General features: G+C 45.0%; 1 protein-coding gene across 1 annotated transcript in view; it reads right to left on the bottom strand.

Annotated features, from left to right (window-relative positions):
* LOC126101440 (uncharacterized) overlaps positions 1-12,702 on the bottom strand; it is a 321,282-nt gene that overhangs the window by 100,423 nt on the left and 208,157 nt on the right. The gene's annotated exons all lie outside the window — the stretch shown is intronic.

The raw sequence follows: 12,702 nt of genomic DNA on the forward strand, positions 1-12,702 counted from the left end.
TTCGAGATGCTTTCAAGATTGTTTTCTACTTCAGTTGAAAGCTCCTCTGTGCATGTGCAGATGTAACTGACTGATCTCCATTATAATTCCGTTTTAAACATAAATTCTTTTACTTCTAAACTGAGCACGAGGTCAAAGTTGTTTTCTTTGGGAAGAGTTTTCGGACCTACATAGTGAGCCAGAGAGGTGACAGAGCGTGAGGACCGAGCAATCGTTAGAGAGGCACTCACAGCTCCGTATCCAGCATTATCATCGATCTGACGTACAACTGGTGCTTCAGTGATGACAAGGACAATTAATAGATTGCTCATAGAAAGGATGGGGGGGGGGGGTTGTTCATGCGGCCACTTGCACCACTGTACACCAAGAAGCCTGTGTGCCTTGGTGTCGGGCACATTCGGCCTGGAATCTCATTGACTAGAGTTTGTGATGGGTACAGCAATGCCTCAAGGAGGGGGCGCTTAAGATATCTTGAGCTACCTTTACTTTTACCGTAATAAAAAATAATCGAGTCACATCCAAAGTTTAAGAAAGTTTTATTTAAAGTGATTATAAACATATACAGGGCTATTACAAATGATTGAAGCGATTTCATAAATTCACCGTAGCTCCATTCATTGACGTATGGTCACGACACACTACAGATACGTAGAAAAACTCATAAAGTTTTGTTCGGCTGAAGCCGCACTTCAAGTTTCTGCCGTCAGAGCGCTCGAGAGCGCAGTGAGATAACATAGCGACAGGAGCCGAGAAAGCGTATGTCGTGCTTGAAATGCACTCACATCAGTCAGTCATAACAGTGCAACGACACTTCAGGATGAAGTTCAACGAAGATCCACCAACTGCTGACTCCATTCGGCGATGGTATGCGCAGTTTAAAGCTTCTGGATGCCTCTGTAAGGGGAAATCAACGGGTCGGCCTGCAGTGAGCGAAGAAACGGTTGAACGCGTGCGGCCAAGTTTCACGAGTAGCCCGCGGAAAATTGGCTCATGCCAGAACTGGAGACCGACAGCGCCGACTTCATCTTTCAACAGGATGGTGCTCCACCGCACTTCCATCATGATGTTCGGCATTTCTTAAACAGGAGATTGGAAAACCGATGGATCGGTCGTGGTGGAGATCATGATCAGCAATTCATGTCATGGCCTCCACGCTCTCCCGACTTAACCCCATGCGATTTCTTTCTGTGGGGTTATGTGAAAGATTCAGTGCTTAAACCTCCTCTACCAAGAAACGTGCCAGAACTGCGAGCTCGCATCAACGATGCTTTCGAACTCATTGATGGGGACATGCTGCGCCGAGTGTGGGAGGAACTTGATTATCGGCTTGATGTCTGCCGAATCACTAAAGGGGCACATATCGAACATTTGTGAATGCCTAAAAAACTTTTTGAGTTTTTGTATGTGTGTGCAAAGCATTGTGAAAATATCTCAAACAATAAAGTTATTGTAGAGCTGTGAAATCGCTTCAATCATTTGTAATAACCCTGTACAAGATAATTCCATATTATGAGACAAAAAAGTCACAATTGTGGTTCTCTTCCCTAAATGATGAATTCTGTGCTCCTATTCTTCCTGGAAGATTGGTTAATTACAACGTCAATAGGACAATCAGTGTCAGTGTTAGTATTCAAGCCATTAATTCTATCCTCCGTTGTCGACCTCAGCTACGTCTTTGTACGCCACAATGTCGAAAAGTTCTTTCTACTGTAGCAATAGTTGCAGGTAGATAAGCAAATATTTTGTACATCGTTTGCAAAATAGGATAATCAGATGTAGGAGAAACAGACAACGCTTCCATAACAGAATCACGATCATTAAGGGCATTCATACTCGTTTCCTTGTATTGAAGAATCTCTCCCATTAGCCTCTTTTTAATCACAAAGAGTGATTTTCCTTCAAAGAAAGGGGCGGCGCGTGCGACCAATGCGGGTGGTCCCGCAACTGGTGTATTTTAGTTTGTCAACGAACCAAGCACTGTGCTAACGAGGGATAGACGTGCTGCCGAAACATGAGCTGCGCTACAAGCTTTCGTACCACCGGCTGCGGAGATGACAACAGAACCAGGCACAGCCAGGAATTATACCGTCGCTTGCGTGAGCGTCCCAGGCTAATGGACGCAGGCGGGCAGTAATTAGGCCTGCTGCGTGATGCGATACGCGCCGCAGATCCCTTATCTGCCGCCTAATGCCTCACTACTCACCTCCTAATGACTGACGCCTGCTGAACATGAACGTCTATCGCGGCTCACAACCTAGCGCGTCTTTCGGCGAAAATAACGAAAAATGGCTCTGAGCACTATGAGACTCAACATCTTAGGTCATAAGTCCCCTAGAACTTAGAACTACTTAAACCTAACTAACCTAAGGACATCACACACACCCATGCCCGAGGCAGGATTCGAACCTGCGACCGTAGCAGTCCCGCGGTTCCGGACTGGAGCGCCAGAACCGCTAGACCACCGCGGCCGGCGCGAAAATAACGAGTCGTTTTGTTACAATTGCACGACAAGTGTTTCTTTCACGATACAAGAAGCAAAGAAGGAAGATTAGTGTTTGACATCCCGTCGGCGATGAAGATACTAGGAACGGAGCACCATCTGAAATACTAGAAGGACGGGGACGAACATTGACCCAGACCTTAATTACTACTGTAAAATTTTACGTGCTGAAACGTACCTCTTCAACCATACAATCTTCTTCTCCCCTCTTCATCTATAGAAATCACAAGTTTCCATTTCTGAAAACTTGTGATAAAACATCCAATGAGAAATCATACTTTACAAATATTGTTCTGAAATTCAAGTTTTTCAAACATAATTTCTTGTAATCAAACAATAAAACCACAAGATTTAATGTAAACAACAGGTGCTACTATCTGTTCCCTAAGCAGTGTCACTTTGCGTCCTAGTTGTGCTCGACACGTGTCGGCTCAACCCGGTAGTCTTCGTAAATACGACGTATTTTCCAGCCCGCCGCAACGTTCAGACAGTATTACCTTGTAGCTACTCGGTGACCGTGTGTCCATATTTATTAAAGTATGTAGCTATGAATGACGGTCAAGATATTTCCAGCACATCAGGCTCAAGTACGATCCCTACTTCCCGAAGAGTTAGAACACGATGTGACATGAGACACGGAAATAAATGTTTAGCAAATGTCTTTTCTCTTCCAGTCATTGAATTATATTATAGCTGGACTCATTTCGATCCACATTCATTACTACAAAGAAGCAGCACATTAGAACGCATACGGCCCTATCATACGTCTTCACGAAAGGTTAATCCGTGTACTATTTCAAATCTTCGGTACCGACTTGTTCCACTGAGTTAAAAGAAGAAATGCACGGGAGGTGCCGAAACTCCTGCCGACCGAAATGACGCCTTCCATCGGCCATGTCTTCACCATAGGAACCATCCCCGCATTTGCCTTTAGCGATTTATGGAATTCCGACCGATCTAAAGCTACATCTACATTCATACTGGATGCGGATTTGTTTAGTTTAGCTTTCTTATGGATAAACGTCTTTTGGATGTTGCAGCCCCTCATACACTACTGGCCATTAAAATTGCTACACCACGAAGATGACGTGTTACAGACGCGAAATTTAACCGACAGGAAGAAGAGGCTGTGATATGCAAATGATTAGCTTTTCGGAGCATTCACACAACGTTGGCACCGGTGGTGACACCTACAACGTGCTGACATGAGGAGAGTTTCCAACCGATTTTTCATACACAAACAGAAGTTGACCGGCGTTGTCTGGTCAAATGTCGTAGTGATGCCTCGTGTAAGGAGGAGAAATGCGTACCATCACGTTTCCGACTTTGATAAAGGCCGGATTGTAACCTTTCGCGATTGCGATTTATAGTATCGCGACATTGCTGCTCGCGTTGGTCGAGATCGAATGGTTCAAATGGCTCTGAGCACTATGGGACATAACTTCTAAGGTCATCAGTCTCCTAGAACTTATAACTACTTAAACCTAACTAACCTAAGGACATCACACACATCCATGCCTGAGGCAGGACTCGAACCTGTGACCGTAGCGGCCGCGCGGTTCCAGACTGTAGCGCCTAGAACCGCTCGTCCGCCCAGGCTGGCTGGTCGAGATCCAATGACTGTTAGCAGAACAGGGAATCGCTAGATTCAGGTGGGTAATACGGAACGCCGTGCTGGATCCCAACGGCCTTGTATCACTAGCAGTCGAGATGACAACCATATTATCCTCATGGCTGTAACGGATCGTGCAGCCACGTCTCGATCCCTGAGTCAACAGATGGGGACGTTTGTAAAACAATAACCATCTGCACGAACAGTTCGTTTGCAGCGGTATGGACTATCAGTTCGGTGAACATGGCTGCGGTTACCCTTGACGCTGCATCACAGACAGGAGACCCTGCGATGGTGTATTCAACGACGAACCAGGGTGCACGAATGGCAAAACGTCACTTTTTCGGATGAATCCAGGTTCTGTTTACAGAATCATGATGGTCGCATCCGTGTTTGGCAACATCGCTGTGAACGTACATTGGAAGCGTGTATTCGTCATCGCCATACTGGGGTGCCATTGGTTACACGTCTCGGTCACCTCTTGTTCGCATTGACGGCACTTTGAACAGTGGACGTAACATTTCAGATGTGTTACGACCCGTGGCTCTACCCTTCATTCGATCCCTGCGAAACCCTACATTTCAGCAGGATAATCCACGACCGCATGTTGCAAGTCCTGTACGGGCCTTTCTGGATACAGAAAATGTTCGACTGCTGCCCTGGCCAGCACATTCTCCAGATCTCTCACCAATTGAAAACGTCTGGTCAATGGTGGCCGAGCAACTGGCTCGTCACAAGACGACAGTCACTACTCTTGATGAACTGTGGTATCGTGTTGAAGCTGCATGGGCAGCTGTACCTGTAGAAGCCATCCAAGCTCTGTTTGTCTCAATGCCCAGGCGTATCAAGGCCATTATTACGGCCAGAGGTGGTTGTTCTGGGTACTGATTTCTCAGGATATTTTTTTTTTTTGGTCATCAGTTGACTCGTTTGATGCGGCCCGCCACGAGTTCCTTTCCTGTGCTAACCTCTTCATCTCAGAGTAGCATTTGCAACCTACGTCCTCAATTATTTGCTTGACGTATTCCAATCTCTGTCTTCCTCTACAGTTTTTGCCCTCTACAGCTCCCTCTAGTACCATGGAAGTCATTCCCTCATGTCTTAGAAGATGTCCTATCATCCTGTCCCTTCTTCTTATCAGTGTTTTCCACATATTCCTTTCCTCTCCGATTTTGCGTAGAACCTCCTCATTCTTTACCTTATCAGTCAATCTAATTTCCAACATTCGTCTATAGCACCACATCTCGAATGCTTCGATTCTCTTCTGTTCCGGTTTTCCCACAGTCCATGTTTCACTACCATACAATGCTGTACTCCAGACGTACATCCTCAGAAATTTCTTCCTCAAATTAAGGCCGGTATTTGATATTAGTAGACTTCTCTTGGCCAGAAATGCCTTTTTTGCCATAGCGAGTCTGCTTTTGATGTCCTCCTTGCTCCGTCAGTCATTGGTTATTTTACTACCTAGGTAGCAGAATTCCTTAACTTCATTGACTTCGTGACCATCAATCCTGATGTTAAGTTTCTCGCTGTTCTCATTTCTACTACTTCTCATTACCTTCGTCTTTCTCCGATTTACTCTCAAACCATACGGTGTACTCATTAGACTGTTCATTCCGTTCAGCAGATCATTTAATTTTTGTTCACTTTCACTCAGGATAGCAATGTCATGAGCGAATCGTATCATTGATATCCTTTCACCTTGTATTTTAATTCCACTCCTGTACCTTTTTTTTATTTCCATCATTGCTTTAGGATCTATGCACCCAAATTGCGTGAAAATGTAATCACATGTCAGTTGTAGTAAAATATATTTGTCCAATGAATACCAGTTTATCATCTGCATTTCTTCTTGGTGTAGCAATTTTAAAGGCCATAGTGTAATATAATGTATTGGAATTCTGAACAAAATCAACCTGCTTTCAGAAATAAAATGTGTTGCATTACTTATTGTCCGCCCCTCGTATTTTAAAACGACACAGGCAATTGAATAAGAGCATTATAAGAAGCCACGACAAGCTGTAGAATGTATGGCAGAATTAAAGCTACTATCATGTATACGTAATAGTGTCATGTGAGAAAGAAAGTAAACAAAAAGACCACAAAAATAGCACTTGAAGCGCTGAAACATCTCTGGGTAAAACAAAATCAAATGGTATTTTGCAGAAGGCGGTTTTTTATGCATTTTTCCTAGATTGTTTTCGCTACATCGTATGGGACGTGTCAGTAGGTATAGAAATAAAATACTTGACTACACCTTGGCCAATTACAAAACTGGATTTTTACTTTAATCTTAATCTACAAAAAAATAAGTGTTAAACACACCCGGAGTACTTGACGCGTTAATTCATGCTAAGAACTCGAACGTTCGACGATTAAATCCCTTATCTTCGTCAGGAGCAACTGTCTTCATAGACTGCTATGTGGTGGCCTTATACAGGATGAATCACCAAAAACTTGCACCGCAAATATTGTTAAATTGAAAGTTCTATTTATGTGCGGTTTTCACAAAACGGATTGTTTAATCACAGGCTCATATTGTTAGTCAATAAACAGATTGTAATATTACTTAAAAAGTGTATTTTCTTTTTTGCAAAAAAGCACTTTTTAAATGGAACAGTGCTTATTGATATTAAGAGCCTAAAAGTAGAGCAGATCAGAATGTCAGTGGTGTTTGTTGAAGGATTGTAGTGCGAGTCGTTTACGAGATTTGGTATTTTCAAAAGTTATCACATCGACACTTGTTTGTGCCATTCAATCTGCGTAGTTGTCAGGTACGATGCCATTACGTTTCCTCACAGTGTGTTTGTGTGTTCTTTGAGGGCATTCCGGCTTGCTAGTCAGTTAGTATGTGACAGTCCAAGCAGTATGTCGTGAGTGGATCGTAGGATTTACCAATTTTCTGTCATGTTCATTGTGTATGAAGACTGTAGGGAGAATGTAGTTTGATTTTTTATTGTATATGCGGCAAATTATCCCGATACACGGAAACCATCTTGGCAATTATTTATAAAGCTTTTCAACCAGCTACGTGAAAGTGGTAGTGAGAGGATGTGAGAGAAAGAAACAAGTGATGACAGAAGCGGGGGAAATTTATGTTCTTGCTGCTGTTGCAGCTGAGCCGTACGTTAACTCCCGCGCAGTCGCACGAGGAAGTGGCATGAGTCAGGAAAGTGAGCTACGACAATATCACGTCTCAGACCATCAAAAGGTGCATGGTAACCAGTATGAGAATCGCGCTAACTTCTGTACATAGGCATTCAGACAGGATACTCCAGATGTATCATATACACTCCTGGAAATTGAAATAAGAACACCGTGAATTCATTGTCCCAGGAAGGGGAAACTTTATTGACACATTCCTGGGGTCAGATACATCACATGATCACAATGACAGAACCACAGGCACATAGACACAGGCAACAGAGCATGCACAATGTCGGCACTAGTACAGTGTATATCCACCTTTCGCAGCAATGCAGGCTGCTATTCTCCCATGGAGACGATCGTAGAGATGCTGGATGTAGTCCTGTGGAACGGCTTGCCATGCCATTTCCACCTGGCGCCTCAGTTGGACCAGCGTTCGTGCTGGACGTGCAGACCGCGTGAGACGACGCTTCATCCAGTCCCAAACATGCTCAATGGGGGACAGATCCGGAGATCTTGCTGGCCAGGGTAGTTGACTTACACCTTCTAGAGCACGTTGGGTGGCACGGGATACATGCGGACGTGCATTGTCCTGTTGGAACAGCAAGTTCCCTTGCCGGTCTAGGAATGGTGGAACGATGGGTTCGATGACTGTTTGGATGTACCGTGCACTATTCAGTGTCCCCTCGACGATCACCAGTGGTGTACGGCCAGTGTAGGAGATCGCTCCCCACACTATGATGCCGGGTGTTGGCCCTGTGTGCCTCGGTCGTATGCAGTCCTGATTGTGGCGCTCACCTGCACGGCGCCAAACACGCATACGACCATCATTGGCACCAAGGCAGAAGCGACTGTCATCGCTGAAGACGACACGTCTCCATTCGTCCCTCCATTCACGCCTGTCGCGACACCACTGGAGGCGGGCTGCACGATGTTGGGGCGTGAGCGGAAGACGGCCTAACGGTGTGCGGGACCGTAGCCCAGCTTCATGGAGACGGTTGCGAATGGTCCTCGCCGATACCCCAGGAGCAACAGTGTCCCTAATTTGCTGGGAAGTGGCGGTGCGGTCCCCTACGGCACTGCGTAGGATCCTACGGTCTTGGCGTGCATCCGTGCGTCGCTGCAGTCCGGTCCCAGGTCGACGGGCACGTGCACCTTCCGCCGACCACTGGCGACAACATCGATGTACTGTGGAGACTTCACGCCCCACGTGTTGAGCAATTCGGCGGTACGTCCACCCGGCCTCCCGCATGCCCACTATACGCCCTCGCTCAAAGTCCGTCAACTGCACATACGGTTCACGTCCACGCTGTCGCGGCATGCTACCAGTGTTAAAGACTGCGATGGAGCTCCGTATGCCACGGCAAACTGGCTGACACTGACGGCGGCGGTGCACAAATGCTGCGCAGCTAGCGCCATTCGACGGCCAACACCGCGGTTCCTGGTGTGTCTGCTGTGCCGTGCGTGTGATCATTGCTTGTACAGCCCTCTCGCAGTGTCCGGAGCAAGTATGGTGGGTCTGACACACCGGTGTCAATGTGTTCTTTTTTCCATTTCCAGGAGTGTATGTTGTTTAGTGATGAAGCCACATTTACCAATCACGAGCCGAAACATGCACTATTGGTCTGCTGACAATCGCCGTTAGGTTCGTCAGGTGGAACGTCAGCGCGTATGGAGAGCAAAATTGTGGCGTGGGATGGTAAACCGTAAGTTCATAGGCTCGTTTTTCATAAATGAACACTGAACGCCCACAAGTAACGCAGCCTCCTGACAGTCCATCTTCCACATACGCTAGAAGACATTCCTCTGCAGAATAGGAGGGATGTCTTGTACCAACATGTTAGTAGTCCAGTCCATAGTGCACGAAGTACTGCAGCTTGTCTTCACGAATTGTTTCTAGATCGTTGGATCGGACGCAGAGCACCTGTACCTCGGTCGATCCGTTCCCCAGATTTAACGCCTGTAGGCTATATTTGTGGGGATAGCTGAAAGACGTTGTCTATAAGGACATACCAACTACACCCGACGATATGCAACCGTGTACTTCTGCAGCTTGCTCAGACATCTCCGAAAATGGTTCAAATGGCTCTAAGCACTATGGGACTCAATATCTGAGGTCATCAGTCCTCTAGATTAGAACTACTTACACATAACTAACATAAGGACATCACACACATCCATGTCCGAGGCAGGATTCGAACCTGCGACCGTAGCAGCAGCGCGGTTCCGGACTGAAGCGCCTAGAACCGCTCGACCACAGCGGCTGGCACGGACATCTCCGCTGAAATGCTAGCACGTGTGCAGCAGTCGATCCATACTAGACTGGAAGCCTATCTTGCCGCTACCAGAGGTCATTTTGAACACAATCTGTGGTGGTCAATTGTCTGTTACTGGTCACAAATTGGTGTATGCACTTGTGTTGTTCTTTAGTATGTGGAACCACAGATGTTGTACAAGTGTCGGTGTGGAGACTTTTCAAAATACCATATACGGCCGCGGTGGTCTAGCGGTTCTGGCGCTGCAGTCCGGAACCGCGGGACTGCTACGGTCGCAGGTTCGAATCCTGCCTCGGGCATGGGTGTGTGTGATGTCCTTAGGTTAGTTAGGTTTAAGTAGTTCTAAGTTCTGGGGGACATATGACCTAAGATGTTGAGTCCCATAGTGCTCAGAGCCATTTGAACCAAAATACCATATGTCGTAAACGACTTGCGTTAGAATCCTGCAACAAACATAATTGACATTTTAATTTACCCTACGTTTTGCTTGTTAATGTCGATAGGCATTGTTCCAGTTTAAAAATTATATGCGTGCACAAAAGTACACTTTCTAAGTATTACATTATGTTGATGCGCTAGCAATACGAGCCACTGAATATCAATCCATTGTGCGAAAAGACAGCTACGGTCACAGGTTCGAATCCTGCCTCGGGCATGGGTGTGTGTGATGTCCTTAGGTTAGTTAGGTTTAAGTAGTTCTAAGTTCTAGGGGACTTATGACCTAAGATGTTGAGTCCCATAGTGCTCAGAGCCATTTGAACCATTGTGCGAAAAGCCCACATCAATAGCACTTCTCATTTCCGCAACATTGCGGTGCAAATTTTAGGTGATTGGTCGGTAATTACCTAACGCTGTCGCAGATGATGTCAACGTCTGTGCTGGTGGCGTAAACATTGCGACTGATATCTCTGTCTCTTCTCTGCATCGAGAGCTCGCTCGCATGTGCCGCTGGGATTATATCAGCTGTCACTGTTGAAGTTCTTCTGACACATTCATATTTCTACAGCCTCTTTAGTTACAGAATTTCATTATGTGATTGCCTGGGAAAGCAAGGGGAAACTACAGCCGTAATTTTTCCCGAAGGCATGCAGCTTTACTGTATGATTAAATGATGATGGCCTCCTCTTGGGTAAAATATTCCGGAGGTAAAATAGTCCCCCATTCAGATCTCCGGGTGGGGAATAATCAAGAGGACGTCGTTATCAGGAGAAAGAATACTGCTGTTCTACGGATCGCAGCGTGGAATGTCAGATCCCTTAATCGGGCAGGTAGGTTAGAAAATCTAAAAGGGATAGGTTAAAGTTAGATATAGTGGGAATTAGTGAAGTTCGGTGGCAGGAGAAACAAGACTTTTGGTCAGGTGAATACAGGGTTATAAATACAAAATCAAATAGGGGTACTGCAGGAGCAGGTTTAATAATGAATAAAAAACAGGAGTGCGGGTAAGCTACTACAAACAGCATAGTGAACGCATTATTGTGGCCAAGATAGACACGAAGCCCACGTCTACTACAGTAGTACAAGTTTATATGCCAACTAGCTCTGCAGATGACGAAGAAATTGATGAAATGTATGAGGAGATAGAAGAAATTATACAGGTAGTGAAGGGAGATGAAAATTTAATAGTCATGGGTGACTGAAATTCGAGAGTAGGAAAAGGGAGAGAAGGAAACACAGTAGGTGAATATGGATTGGAAATAAGAAATGAATGAGGAAGCAGTCTGGTAGAATTCTGCGCAGAGCATAACTTAATCATAGCTAACACTTGGGTCAAGAATCATGAAAGAAGGTTGTATACATGGAAGAACCGTGGAGATATTAAAAGGTATCAGATAGATTATGTAATGGTAAGACAGAGATTTAGGAACCAGGTTTTAAATTGTAAGACATTTCCAGGGGCAGATGTGGACTCTGACCACAATCTATTGGTTATGAAATGTAGATTAAAACTGAAGAAACTGCAAAAAGGTGACAATTTAAGGAGATAGGACCTGAATAAACTGACTACACCAGAGGTTGTACAGAGTTTCAGGGAGAGCGTAAGGGAGCAAATGGCATGAATGGGGGAAAGAAATACAGTAGAAGAAGAATGGGTACCTTTGAGGGATGAAGTAGTGAAGGCAGCAGAAGATCAAGTAGGTAAAAGACGAGGGCTAGTAGAAATCCTTGGGTAACAGAAGAAATATTGAATTTAATTGATGAAAGGAGAAAATATAAAAATGCAGTAAATGATGCGGGCAAAAAGGAATACAAACGTCTCAAAAATGGGATCGACAGGAAGTGCAAATGGCTAAACAGGGATGGCTAGAGGATAAATGTAAGGATGTAGAGGCTTATCTCACTAGGGGTAAGATACTGCCTACAGGAAAATTAAAGAGACCTTTGGAGAAAAGAGAACCATTTGTATGAATATCAAGAGCTCAGATGGAAACTCAATTCTAAGCAAAGAAGGGAAAGCAGAAAGGTGGAAGGAGTATATAGAGGGTCTATACAGGGGCGATGTACTTGAGGACAATATTATGGAAATGGAAGAGGATGTAGATGAAGATGAAATGGGAAATATGATTCTGCGTGAAGAGTTTGACAGAGCACTGAAAGACCTGAGTCGAAACAAGGCCCCCGGAGTAGACAACATTCCATAGGAACTACTGACGGCCTTTGGAGAGCCAGTCCTGACAAAACTCTACCATCTGGTGAGCAAGATGTATTAGACAGGCGAAATACCCTCAGACTTCAAGAAGAATATAATAACTCCAATCCCAAAGAAAGCAGGTGTTGACAGATGTGAAAATTACCGAACTATCAGTTTAATAAATCACAGCTGCAAAATACTAACGCGTATTCTTTACAGACGAATGAAAAAACTGATAGAAGCCGACCTCGGGGGAGATCAGTTTGGATTCCGTAGAAATGTTGGAACACGTGAGGCAATACTGACCCTAAGACTTATCTTAGAAGAAAGATTAAGGAAAGGCAAACCTACGTTTCTAGCATTTGTAGACTTAGAGAAAGCTTTTGACAATGTTGATTGGAATACTCTATTTCAAATTCTGAAGGTGGCAGGGGTAAAATACAGGGAGCGAAATGCTATTTACAATTTGTACAGAAAGCTGTTGCAGTTATAAGTGTTGGGGGCATGAAAGGGAAGCAGTGGTTGGGAAGGGAGT

Source organism: Schistocerca cancellata, chromosome 9 (assembly GCF_023864275.1).
Source record: "Schistocerca cancellata isolate TAMUIC-IGC-003103 chromosome 9, iqSchCanc2.1, whole genome shotgun sequence".
Lineage (NCBI taxonomy): Eukaryota > Metazoa > Arthropoda > Insecta > Orthoptera > Acrididae > Schistocerca > Schistocerca cancellata.